Source organism: Prionailurus viverrinus, chromosome C2, assembly GCF_022837055.1.
Source record: "Prionailurus viverrinus isolate Anna chromosome C2, UM_Priviv_1.0, whole genome shotgun sequence".
NCBI lineage: Eukaryota > Metazoa > Chordata > Mammalia > Carnivora > Felidae > Prionailurus > Prionailurus viverrinus.
The window spans coordinates 44,136,401-44,150,408 of NC_062569.1; the positions used below are offsets into that span (position 1 = coordinate 44,136,401).

Below are 14,008 nucleotides of genomic sequence, written 5' to 3' on the forward strand. Positions count from 1 at the left end.
GACCTGAGCCTAAATCAAGAGTTGAATGCTTAACCAACTGAGCCATCCAGGTACCCCTGGAGGGAGTTCTATGATTGGACATCCCAACAGGTCTTCTCGTGGTGAGAAGAGACTAGAGAGTGACACTCAGTCAGTGAGCAAAGGGAATGTTTTGTGTTGCACAGTGACCTCGTTTTTGTCTCAATCATGGTCTGAGAGTGACCTCTTTTGATATAGATATTTGTAAGATTGTTTCTGTTCAGGGGCGCCTGACTGACTCAGTCTGTTAAGTGTCTGACTCTTGATTTTGGCTTAGGTCTTGATCTCATAGTTGGTGAGACTGAGCCCTGTGTCAGGCTCTGTACTAACAGCAGAGCCTGCCTGGGATATTCCCCTCCCCCCGCCTTTCAAAATAAACATTTTATAAAAATTGTCTCTGTCCAACAAAATGACATCATGAGTGTCAGACCAGCTTGTAATAGTATTGACATCTAACTATGAAAGTCAAATCCATTCTGGATGTTGTGGGCAACTTTTTTTTTCTTATTATCCTACCACTTTCTAGGGTATATGAATTCGTTGACGACTACTATCTTTAGTCCTGGTTCTATTTGAGTTTCTGAACCCACTTTTCCTTTTAGATCATTTTGATCCCTCATTATTTATTAGTGTGTGTGTGTGTGTGTGTGTGTGTGTGTATTGTATTATATTATATTATATTATATTATATTATATTATATTATATTATATTCAAGTGTTAGTAAACTTCCTTAAATCTTTTTCTGGAGAAGATAAATGAATTCATGCATTCCTCTTGAGATCCAAGGGAATATAATTGTTTAAAAATAGCTTCCAAAATTTTAATGATTATAAAATTATGATATATGAGACAGGAAAGATTAAAGAATACAGTATAATGTGACCCATGTGAAACACTGGCATGGAATTCAAAGGCTTCTGTTAAGTGCCGAGTGTGTGGCCGTGATTTAGTCACTATCTCACCAGACCTCCCTTACATCATCTACAATATAACTACTTTGGGCTAAATTATTTTCTACTTCTATCAGTCTCTGATTCTAGAGCATAAAACAGTCTTAGCTATGTTATATGTATATATACCTCCTTCCTTCCTTCTAACTCTTTATCATGGAAAACTTCAAATATGGATAAAAATAGAATAGTAAAGCAAATCCCAAATAACCATCACCAACTTCCCAGCTACCAAATTCCCAGCCCTGGCCAATGTTGTTGTGTTTCTACACCCACCCACGCCGGTGGCTATTTTGAAGTAAATCCCCAGATATCGTCTTGTTTCATTTGGTTTTCATTACTGGAAAAAAAAATTTTTTAAGAAAAAGGACAATTTTAAAATGTGGAGCCCTATAATATCGCATTTGCTCATATATAGAAATTTAAGGAGAGTCTTCATTTAATAGTGTGACTGCAAATGAACAGCAGTTTTATCAGAAGGGGTCTTAAGATGCATCATGGTCAGTTTTACAGGGAAAAAAAAAAAGTAAAGACTTTTTTTTCAGAGTATTCTTTGCATTTAAAAATAGTTTTCTGAGGGGGCGCCTGGGTGGCGCAGTCGGTTAAGCGTCCAACTTCAGCCAGGTCACGATCTTGCGGTCCGTGAGTTCGAGCCCCGCGTCGGGCTCTGGGCTGATGGCTCAGAGCCTGGAGCCTGTTTCCAATTCTGTGTCTCCCTCTCTCTCTGCCCCTCCCCCATTCATGCTCCGTCTCTCTCTGTCCCAAAAATAAATAAACGTTGAAAAAAAAAATTAAAAAAAAATAGTTTTCTGAGGTGCCTGGGTGGCTCAGTGGGTTAAGCGACCGACTCTTGGTTTCGGCTCAGGTCATGATCTCATGGTTCCTGAAATCGAGCCCCACTGTCAGTGGGGAGCCTACTTGGGATTCTCTCTCTCCTTCTCTCCCTGCCCCTCCCTTCCTCGTGTGTACACATGACCTCTCTCTCTCTCTCTCTCTCTCTCTCTCTCTCCCTCTCTCTCTCCCAATAACAAATAAATAAACTTAAAAATATAGTTTTCTGCAGCCATTTGTCAGCTCTAATTGAAACAATCATATAAATGGGACCAAGGATCAGAGCTTGTGAGCCACAGCAGGAAGAAAGTCCAGTTCCAGCTGTAGTCAGCCATATCTGTTTTTCTCCTTGAGCCTCAGCTTTGGGTAAGCTGAATACCTGGGTCCACAGTTACACTTGGGGCCTTCCCAATGTTGTAGGAAATCAATGAATATGATAGCACAGATTCCACAGAGATTCATATTACAGGTAGGATTCCCAGAGAGCAAATAAAAATACAGAATGGCCAGTTAAATTCCAATTTTGCATAAACAACAAGTAATTTTTTAGTATGAGTATATCCCAGAAACTGCATGGGATGTACTAAAAAAATTCACTGTTTATCTGAAACTTAAATGTAATTGGGGATCCTATATTTTATCTGGCAACCCTAATTACAAGGCATATGCTATGGTTAACTTTGGCTGCATAATAAAACTTAGTGGTTTAAAGCAATAATAATTATATATCATATCTCCTATTTTCTATGGGTCAGGAATTCACACAGAGCACAGGAGACGAGCTTCTGGTGTTTCTGTCTCACGATGCCTGGGGCTTCAGCAGGAAGACAGGCCCAGAATCATCAAAAGCTTTTTCTTCCAATGTATCTGGCAGTAGATGCTGGTTGTGAGCACAGCACATAGCTGTTAGCCAGAATGTTCACGTGGGGGCTTCCTTACAACATAATAGATGGGTTCCCAAGGCAAGAGTCCCTAGAGAGAGAACCAGGCAGAAGTTGCATTACCTTTTATGACCTAGCCTCAGTGTCATTTCTACCCAGTTTCTTTGTTGTTGTTATCGTTTTTAAAAATTTTTTAATGTTTATTTTTGAGAGAGAAACAGAGTGTGAGCGGGGGAGGGGCAGAAAGAGAGGGAGAGAATCCTAAACAGGCTCCAGGCTCTGAGCTGTCAGCACAGAGCCTGACGTGGGGCTTAAAACCAGGAGCTGTGAGATCATGACCTGAGCCAAAGCGGACGCTCAACCGACTGAGCCACCCAGGAGTGCCTTGTTTCTGTTTTTAAATATCTATTTATTTACTTTTGAGAGAAAGAGAGAGAGCACGAGGAGGGGAGGGGCAGAGGGAGAGAGGGAGGGAGAGAATCCCAAACATTCTCTTTATTGGCATAAAAATCCCAAACAGGCTGGGATTGTCAGATGGAGTCTGATGTGGGGCTCAAACCCATGAACCATGAGATCATGACCTGAGCCAAAGTCAAACGTTTAACTAACTGAGCCACCCAGGCACCCCAACTTCCACCCAGTTTCAAAGGGAAGGAACATAGATCTGACTTCTCTTTCTCACGTTGTGAGAACAGTATGGAGGGTGAATATATATATATTGGTATAGTCATCTTTAGAAATACAGGCTGCCACAGCTTGTCACGTCATTTAGATATCTTATATCTGAATATCCACCTGTAAAGATAGGTAACCATCCCAGCTATAACTTAGAATGGAGAGCCTCCCCACATGCTATTTTCATTAACGTTCTGTTGGACAGCTAAAGTGTAAATGTATACATTTACAATTGTAAGGGTAAAATGCCAAAATAATCATGATTGTGAAAGTTGTTTATTTTATATACAAAAGCAATTGTTAAGAACTACTACTAAATAGATCAATAGGGACATCAATCGACAGTTTATGCAATAATCCTGACCTTTGTTGGGGTGTCTGAGTGGCTCAGTCAGTTAAGCTTCAGACTTCAGCTCATGTCATGATCTCGCAGTTCGTGGTCTGAGCCTCATATCGAGCTCTGTGCTGACAGCTCAGAGCCTGGAGCCTGCTTCACATTCTGTGTCTCCCTCTCTCTCTCTGCCCTTCCCCCACTCACGCTCTGTCTGTCTCTCTCTTTCTCAAAAATAAATAAACATTAAAAACATTTTTTAATAAAAATAAAATAATGCTGACCTTGGTGGAATTGCATTTCATTCATGGTTATTTAAATTCCATTTAAGCCATATCTTTCAAGGAAAAGTCATATTGGAAATTCTTTACATATGAGGAGGATATATTAAAAGCATAAAGATAACTTTACCACTTAAAATGTCACGGGCAGGAGAAACTCCAAAATCACACAATGACATCTGTGATAAATCATCCTTGATCCAGACAGGGTAATGCTATGATTCCATATCTTGTGAATATATATACAATGAAATATTATTCAGCCTTAAAAAAGAAAAAGATCTTGTCATTTACAACAAGGTGAATCTGGAGGACATTGTGCTTATGAAATAAGCCAGACACAGAATGAAAAAAAAAACTGCATGATCTCACCTATACATAGAATCTACATATCAAATACATAGAAGGAAAGGTAGCATGGTGGTTACCAGGGGCCGGGGAGGTGGAGGAAATGGAGAGAGATTGGCCAAGGGTGCAAAGATGCAGTATGTAGAATGAACGGAAACCTACTGTACAACATGATGACTATAGTTAATAATACTGTATTGAATCCTGGAAATTTTGGGAAAAGAGTGTATGTCAGTGTTCTCGTGACAAAAACAAAGGCAATTATGTGAAAAGATATGTTAATTTGCTTGACTATGGTAGTCATTTCACTATGTATATGTATGTCAAATCATCATTTGCACACCTTAAATATATATAATTTTTATTAAAAAAAAACCTGGTATGAAGAAAACAAGGAAGTATTAGATAAAAGTGAGGTATCCCCAAATACCTTGTTTTTCCACCAGCTTCAGTTAAATGAACAGCTATTTAGTATCATAAACAATCAGGATATTGGCTTCAGCAGCAGAAATCCAGAGGTAGACAGTGTTGAGTAATTACTGATCTGAGGCTAGTCAGACTTATAAATTTAGTCTACTAAGGGGTGCCTGGGTGGTTCAGTCAGTTAAGCATGTGACTTCAGCTCAGGTCATGATCTGAGTTCGAGCCCTGCGTCAGGCTCTGTGCTGACAGCTCAGAGCCTGGAGCCTGCTTCACATTCTGTGTCTCCCTCTCTCTCTGCCCCTCCTGTGCATGCTCTGTCTCTCCCTCAAAAAACAAACATTTTTTTACAATTTAATTTCGTCTACTAAAAGTTCAAATAATAAAATTGCCATGATAATTAGGCATGTTGGTAAAGTTTCAGATTAATTCTCATATAGCTCATGTTTATTCTATGAAGCTGATCTTTGGCTTTGGCCTCAATTTTGTATGAATATTGATTTTAACATTTGTTTGTTTAACATTTGGCCAAAATAAGTACAATGTCCACAGTGACCAGGGAAAATGTAGCATATGTAATCGATAGTTCTAAGCTTTCTACACAAGTTCTGTGTCCCTGCACATTGTTTTTGAAAAAGCGCAGGTGAGGGAATTAACTTTCTGACAAAAAAAAAACATAGAAATGAATAAAAATAAAGATAAAATTTGGGTTGAAGAGGGAGTGTTGGCATAAAAATATTATAAGTCTAAAAGGAAGATGGATGGAGGAAATTGGGCCTCCATAACCACAACGTGGGTGGAGAGATTACAGGATGCAAAGGAGAGGGGCTGGGGGAAGAAGGGAAAGCTCGAAGAATGTGAGAGAAGGTTGGAATAACAGTGTCATGGAATGCAGTAGGGAATACATGAGTAAGGCAGGAAGACTGCTGAACAGTAGGGCCCTTCCTACTGGACCTCAGCATGAATTTTTAATGGGCTTACGTTTTGAGAACTACTGCCTTAAAACATGCAGAAAACAGGGCAAGCCAGAGTGATGAGAAGCTCTCTTCCAATCCCAGAATCTTCTGAAATCCCCAAGTTGTCCACGACTGTCTCAAGAACGGAAATTTACTAGAGCAAGTAGCAACTGTCTGAAATACCCCACAAAGGGCAGAGCCAGTGGGAAGTCAAAGGGAGGGTATCTTTCTGGCCCCAAATAAATATACTAATAACTGTGTACAACTTTACTGTGATCCTAGGGCCATATGTATTTCCTAGGACAAAACCACCAGCATCGCCTAGAAACTTGTTAGAGGGGCAATATCTCAGGCCCCATCCCAGACCTTCTAGATCAGCATCTGCATTTTAGCAAGATAGCAGATGATTCACATGCACATTAAAGTTTGAGAAGCCCTGATCTATAACTTTGCTAGAAGCTTCAGTATACATATGGGTAGTCACAGTAATGCTAATCTCAATAGAAATATATTGGGCCTCTGCAACGTGTCTCATATGATAGCGGGTACTATGAAGACCATCAAAGATCTCTGGGACATATTTTCTACCCTCTAGGTTTAAAGACCGTAATTAGGTAGGAAGGTTTTTATTTTATTTATTAATTAATTTTTTTTTTTTTTTTTTTTTTTTTTTTTTTTTTTTTTTTTTTTTTTTTTTTTTGCAATTATAGTTCAGTCTTCAAAGTCTATGAAAGGAAAACAGTGTATTTCACTTTGGCTTCCCGTGATTTGGAGCTGGTCATTCAATTTCAAGTGAGGGAAGTATATACTTGAACTCAGACTTCTGGACCGCACCACTGACAGAGGAAGGGCAGCAGAATCAGCACAGAGTAAGTACATGTACTTACATGTACACCAGCTGCCTACACCTTTAAGAGATCTGCCCAGGGGCGCCTGGGTGGCGCAGTCGGTTAAGCCTCCGACTTCAGCCAGGTCACGATCTCGCGGTCCGTGAGTTCGAGCCCCGCGTCAGGCTCTGGGCTGATGGCTCGGAGCCTGGAGCCTGTTTCCGATTCTGTGTCTCCCTCTCTCTCTGCCCCTCCCCCGTTCATGCTCTGTCTCTCTCTGTCCCAAAAATAAATAAACGTTGAAAAAAAAAATTTAAAAAAAGACAAGCAGTGTGCAGTTTTGGATTCAAGGGCTGACATGATGCTTTCTAGCTGTTTGGGTTTCAGCAAGCCCCAGACCCCTCTGAGCCTGTTTCCTCTGGTATAAGAAAGAGGCAGTTACTGTAACCACCTCAGAGGGACGTGGTAGAGATAAAATGAGTTAAAGATGAAAAGCATCAAAGTCATACATAGCATGTAACAAGTGTGCAAGAAATATTGACTACATAACTTTATTGAAACTTATTCCTGACAATGAACAAAGTTTCAAAGAAGCATTTTTACCTTCTCAGAGGAGCCTTTCCTGCCTCACCTGAATCCCCCTGCCACTATATACGCTTTCATGGCTTCCTCTATGCCATGGCACAGGTCACAGCTGGCTATTATATGTTTCTGAGACTATGTGATTAACAAGAAGCAGCATAGCATGGGGGGCTAAGACCACAGACTTTTGTTTGTTTTAGCACAGGCTGCATGGAATCAAATCCTAGCTCTTGCTACTAATTATAAGGTCTTGGGCAAGTTACTCTCTGTCTCTCAGTTTTCTCATCAGTAAAATGCACATTAATAATAGAACCTACTCGGGGCGCCTGGGTGGCGCAGTCGGTTAAGCATCCGACTTCAGCCAGGTCACGATCTCGCGGTCCGGGAGTTCGAGCCCCGCGTCAGGCTCTGGGCTGATGGCTCAGAGCCTGGAGCCTGTTTCCGATTCTGTGTCTCCCTCTCTCTCTGCCCCTCCCCTGTTCATGCTCTGTCTCTCTCTGTCCCAAAAATAAATAAAAAACGTTGAAAAAAAAATTAAAAAAAAAAAATAAAATAATAGAACCTACTTTACAGGCACCTGAGTGGCTCCATCCAGTAAGCGCTGGACTTTTGATTTCAGCTCAGGTTGTGATCTCATGGTCATGAAATCGAGCCCTGCATTGAGGCATTCAATGCAAAGCCCCCTTGGGATTCTCTCTCTCTCTCTCTGCCCTTCCCCTGCTTGCATATGCTCTTTCTCTCTCTCAAAATAAGTAAATAAGCTTTTAAAAAATAAAAAATAATAGAACCTACTTTATACAGTTGCTATGAGAAATATATTGCTTTGGCATGTAATAAGTACTAGGCATGTTTTCTATTGTTAACATTATCAGTATTTATCATCCTTTCCTTATCAGCTCTATTTAACATTTCTCCAGTGCCTAGTTCAGTGCCTGATACATAAGGGCTCAATAAATATGCTAAAAGAATAAATGAATGAAAGCTAAAATTGACATGATTTTAGCTGATTGACATGATAAATGCTTTCACCCAGTTGTTTTCAATACTACTTTCTAAATTTCAATTGTCTTCTTTCTGTTTTCGTTTTTCCTTTCTAATCTGTATGTGAATTTTTTAAAGCAAATATGACCAGGGAAAAATAGTATCAAAAATAATTGGGGAAATACCTACCCAAAGGTACAGACCAAGAGAATAATGTATAATCTTACAAAGTCAGAGGTGTAAATATAAAAGAACAAATGTGTTAAAATTTCCCTGCCTTTTAAAAACTTTAACATGGTTTCTAAACTTGGTCCCTCTTGCAGCCCATGAGTAGATTTCATTTTAAAAAGAGGATGAGAACCCTCAGTTAGTGATGTTACACTTTATGGAGAGTGGGTGGAGGCTGAGTTCCTGTTGAAAGTTAATTTTCTACCTATAACCATAGTGACATGAAACAATGCTAAAACCAGTCGATATTTGGGCAGCTCTCTTGGACAGATTTATTAGCCAGGGCTCATGCTTCTCCGAGAGGTCAAGCTGTGTCCTTTTGTACAGAGAGGGCCACACAACACCCATTGGAGTCATAAGGCAGCACATGCGTGCATTTGCTCTTTCTGGTTGTGAAAACAGCTAGAAATACTGACTTTTACTTGTTAATGGCACCTGCAGGATCCCCAAGCCCAAATCTTAACTCAGGCTGTGTCTACTCATATCAATAGAGGGAATTACCCAGATTATTCAGCCTATAACTAAGAAAGCCCTTAATCTGATACTAAATCCACACAGGCAGCCTTCCTTGTGATAATGTAAGAGTAGATGCCAGTTTGGGTTACCGAGATTTTACACTTGTGGTAGTTAAGAGCACGGTCTCTGGAGCCAGACTTCCTGGGTTCAAATCCTACCTCGACCATTGTGACAATTTAAAGTATCAAAGACTTTGTGGCCATCTTTCCTGGAGAGATGAGGTCTGTGCCCCTTCCACTGAATCTGAGATGACTCTGACAATTCTGACCAAGGGGATATAATAAAAGGAGCCCTGTCCCACTTTCTGGCCCAGGCCTTAAGAAACTGGCAGCTTCCACTTTCTTGTCTCTTGGATCCTTAAGCCACCATGAAAAATCTGACTACACTGCTACAGAGACCACAAGAAGAATCCTAAAACTAAAGGGGGAGGTGAGGGCCCCATTGAGCCCAGTCTTACAGCCCTTCCCATCAAAGCACCTGGAAGGTGAGTGAAGCCTTCATGGGCCCTACAGACCAATGCAATGCAGTCTTCAGCTGAATAAGAGCAAATAACCCCAGTCAACACTACCTGGGACAGAAGAATCACCCAGTTGATTCCTCACCTACAAAATCATGATATGTATAATAAAACAGTTGCTATTCCAAATACAAAGCTCTAACGTGCCTTATGATACCTTGATAGATAACTAGAACAACACTTACTAGTTGTTTTGGTTTCCTCACCTTTAAAGTAGGGACAATAATTACAATACCTACCTTAGCAGGTTGCTCTGAAGATTAAACAAGTAGTAACGCAAAGCCCTTAGACTAGTGCCCAACACATAGCAATTGCTCTGTAAAATTTGTCTCCTGTTAAGCTTGGATGACAATTCTTATTAGCTTTCTGAGACAGAGAAGTCTGAGAGTGGGCCCCATGTCATCTAGTCTCCAGGCCATCTGGACCTTTTATAGTCTCATCTCAACCAGGACACGGGCCCCTTTTAGAGCACACATGTTGAAATGACCCCAAGTATGAAGGACTAGAGTTTACCATTCCACCTAAGATTAGCTACTGCCTTCCTGCAGGCCAGCTATCTCCCACCCCTCAGGACAGTGGAGGCTGAACTGGTTCCCAGTCCTGATCCCAACTCACACCCCTCTGCATGATCCAGCTCCCCCAAACCACGCTTCATCCCATCTTCAACTTTCACTTGCTACCCTTTCTTACCCTCAAATGACCCCTCACCTTCTCCCTGCTAACACAGATTCCTTCACAAACACTTGGGAAATGAACAAGCTCCAAGTTTCCCAAGGATGTTCTGGGTAACCTAGTCCTTCAGGATGTGCCAAAACAGAAGAGTGCTGTGCATGGTGAAGTTTTGGAAACACTGGACACTACATTTCTTAACTTTCCTTCGATAATTACAAGTGCATTTGCCAATTACAAGCCCTAAAAAGTTATGCCATTCAGAAGTCTATTTAACTTTGTATTATTTAGATTTTTACAAACATACCTTGACTGTGAAACACTTTTCTGGTATAACAAGACTTCTTGGAAGGAGGGACCACTGAACTAAGTCCTAGAGATGTGGAAGAGGGAAGCAGGTGAAGGGAGCAGAGAAGAAAGCAGGAAGATGATTGACCTGATTTGGCAGGAAGGCAAATTAGAGAGGGATGGGTTTAAGGTATGAGAGTCATGGGAGGCTCCTGAGGGTTTTAGGCAAGAGCATATTAGATCAGATTAGCATTGGCTCTTAAAATGTTTTTGACCCTTATTATTATTTTTAATGTTTATTTATTTTTGAGACAGCACAAGCAGGGGAAGGGCAGAGAGAGGGAGACGGAGGATCTAAAGCAGCCTCTGAGCTGATAGTAAGCACGATGTGGGGCTCAAATTCTCCAACTGTAAGATCATGACCTGACCTGAAGTCAAATGCTCAACCGACTGAGCCACCCAAGCATCCCTTTTGGAGATCTATAAGTAAATTAAACATGTTGCATTATTACCCATTATCTACACGTACATTATAAAATTTTCATAAAATGGCTGTAATTCTTGTTACATGTAATGCCCAATAATATTTTCCGTCATTTCTTTCTCCTTTTGGAAATCACATTTCAGGAGCTGTTTCAATTAATGTAGGCAAGCAGAGATGGGGAGCTAAACTATTAACACCTGAATATGAGTGTGTCGGCCCCTCAAATTCTCCCTGATGCGCTAGATGAATAAATAAATGAGAGTGATCTCCTTTCCGAGAAGCAGAAGAGCCTATTCTAGTTCTTCTGCTAAGGAGCAGTTAATTCTTATACTCTCTGTGCATGATTTCCATTGTCTCTTGTCTCAAGTAAGAGGTTGTAATACCATCGAGGACAGAAAGTAAGTCAGATTTTTATCGTTGTTGTTCATCAGAACAGCACTTGGCATATTGGTGGACACATTGTGGGCACTTCAAACACACTGACTGGTTGCATTCCACTGAATTGATGATTCTTCATCCATTGCAAGGCAAAGAAGTTTAGCAGGCTGAGAAACAGTAGTATGCTTCGCCTAAGTATTGTGCACACCCCAGCAGGTGATCAGTCACCTGGAAAATATCTCCTACTCCTGTGCTCATTGTCTCATCACAGAGAGGAACCCCTGGACTTCCTGCTGCTTAATCTCCAGCAGTCAAACCTCCCAGAGGGTGAAGTCCAAGACTGCCACTGAAGGATGTTTGCATCCTTGTATTCTTTCTGCAAAGATCTCTACTGTCTTTATGTCCCTCCCAGAGCTGCCATCTGCTTTCACTTCTGAGGTCTTTTTACAGGACTGGATCCAAAATGGGACGCAGTCTCAACTCCCCCACTCTTTATGATCTCTGAAAAAGAGGTCTTGAGCTTTTTTGGCTTAAGGGCTTCACTGCTCAACAGAGAGCAAGCAACAAACCATCAAGCTTGAGTGTCACAAGAACCACTGCCAGAATCTCACAACATTTTTTTCTAGTGCCTAGAGCAGTCTGTTGGTGACCCCCATCCCTTCCTGGGGGTAAATTTCTGCCTCCCTCCCCCCACTTTTCTCCAGATTAGGTGTTCCACTTCCTGCTTGCAGGTCTGAAGGCACAATTAATAGCTGAACAATAAATGAGTTAGTCATCCTCCAAGTGTTGAAGTCTCAATGGCCAGAGCATTCCAGAAAAGTGACTATCAGCGTTTCCTCTTCTCCACACAGTAAATAAACGACCTCAGCCCTCTCCCTCACAGTTACTCATGTGCCACAACTTCTCAAAAATTGTGGAAGGACTGTCTGGGCTCAGACCTAGTTTGTGGCGACATGGCTAAACATACCAAGAAGGTCAGTAATTATGGGATCCGTTATGGTGCCTCCCTCAGGAAATGGTGAAGAAGACTGAAGTAAGCCAGCAGGCCAAGCACGCTTGCCCTTTCTGTGGCAAAACCAAGATGAAAAGACAAGCTGTGGGGATCTGGCATTGCAGTTTGTGCATGAAAACGATAGGCAGTGGTCCCTGGACATACAAAACCACTTCTGCGGTCACAGTCAAGTCAGCCATCAGACAGCTGAAGAAGTTGGAAGACCAGTAGAAATTCTACCATTTGAAACATTGTTAGCTAGCCTATAATAAACGGGAAATTCACATAACAAAATTACTTTGGCTTGTTGTTAAATTTATTAACTAGATGTTCCAATTTTTGTTGCATTAATCTTGCTTTCTCAAAAGACTTGGAAATTAAAAATCCTTCTAATTTTTATTGGAAAGAAAACTGTGGAAGGAAACTGAGGTGTGGTGCACAGCACCCTTTACTAGCATCTATTCTCTCAGATAGTGTAGACCGGCAATTCCGGTTGCTAGTCTGAAAAGTCTAGGATGTCAAGGTTGTGTTGACTAGTGTTATTCAAATGCCATGATGGGAAATTGTAGGGACCAAAGGCCCTGGCAAAAGAAAGAAGGTTTCCAGGACCCAGGGGGTGGGGGGTGAGGGGGCTGCCTAGCTTCAAGGTGGCATCAATGATGATTAATTCAAGCCTTACATTTCTAGAAGCTTGTCTTCTTCTGCGGGATTACTCTCACAACTCCCTGTCAAAAACTGGAGGGTTATAAATAAAGCGCATCTGCACCTGCTTGGAGTGTTGGAAAATAACTTCCAGAAAAGTGGTAACAGTCCTTATCTGTTGGTGGTGGGAGCACAGTTGGTTCTCCTTTTCATCCTTCTGTTTGTCTGTATATCTGACTTTTTAACCTAAATAAATGAATACTTATAGGGTTTGTAATAAGGGGACAAAATCAAAATTATTGTTCAGAAGGAAGTATGTCCCACTGTTTCCATACACTTTGCACATACTGACATTCTATTGTTTATATTGAAAAGATAATCTTTTTTTTTTTTTTTTAATTTCTGAAAAGGAACATCTATTAGGGAGACCATAGCCCAGGTTTCGGCAACATAGCATCTTGATTTATAATCTTAGCTCCTTGCCTTATTACGCTGGAATGACCTTGCAAAATGTACTTTACTTGTCTGAGTCCGAGTGTCTTCACCTATAGAGGGGCATGATATCCTCTTCACGGAAGATGAGGAGCATTTAAAGTGCTCTTTGCAGGGCGCCTGGGTGGCTCAGTCGGTTAAACGTCTGACTTTGGCTCAGGTCATGATCTCACGGTTTGTGGGTTTAAGCCCTGTATCGGGCTCTGTGCTGTGTGCAGCCTGCTTGGGATTGTCTCTCTCCCTCCCTCTCTGCCTCTACCCCCACTTGTGTGCTACAAATAAATAAATAAACAAACTTGAAAAAAATAATAATCATTCTGATTTTATCCTTTAAAAAATTTTTGTAGGTCTGGGCCCATACCCAATGAGGCCATCAAATTGTTATTTTCGTATTGAGGAAAACAGAAGCTCTTTTGGATAATTCTTTTGCATTCCAGGCTTTCAGTGGAAACAAAAAGACACACACTGTAGACCATTAAGTACTTGTGAGACATGATTTTAGGATGCAACTCAATTATACAGTGATTACGAAGAGCCTAGGGGAAATATTTCCTTATCTGGGTAGTGACATTGACAGATTAAAGGTGCACAAATTCTAAATGCTGTTTGTTCCAGCCCTGTGTTCGATTGCAACAATGTGAGTGTCTTGCCTGTGTTGGTGGATTATTAACAGAGGTTATTGGTCTCCATGGCAAAATTATTGCTCTGCGCATAATCTCAT

General features: G+C 41.1%; 1 pseudogene; it reads left to right on the forward strand.

Moving 5' to 3' along the window:
* The first annotated feature begins 12,115 nt into the window (after nucleotides 1-12,115).
* On the forward strand, nucleotides 12,116-12,384 carry LOC125175667 (60S ribosomal protein L37a-like; annotated as a pseudogene).
* Nucleotides 12,385-14,008: the final 1,624 nt, after the last annotated feature.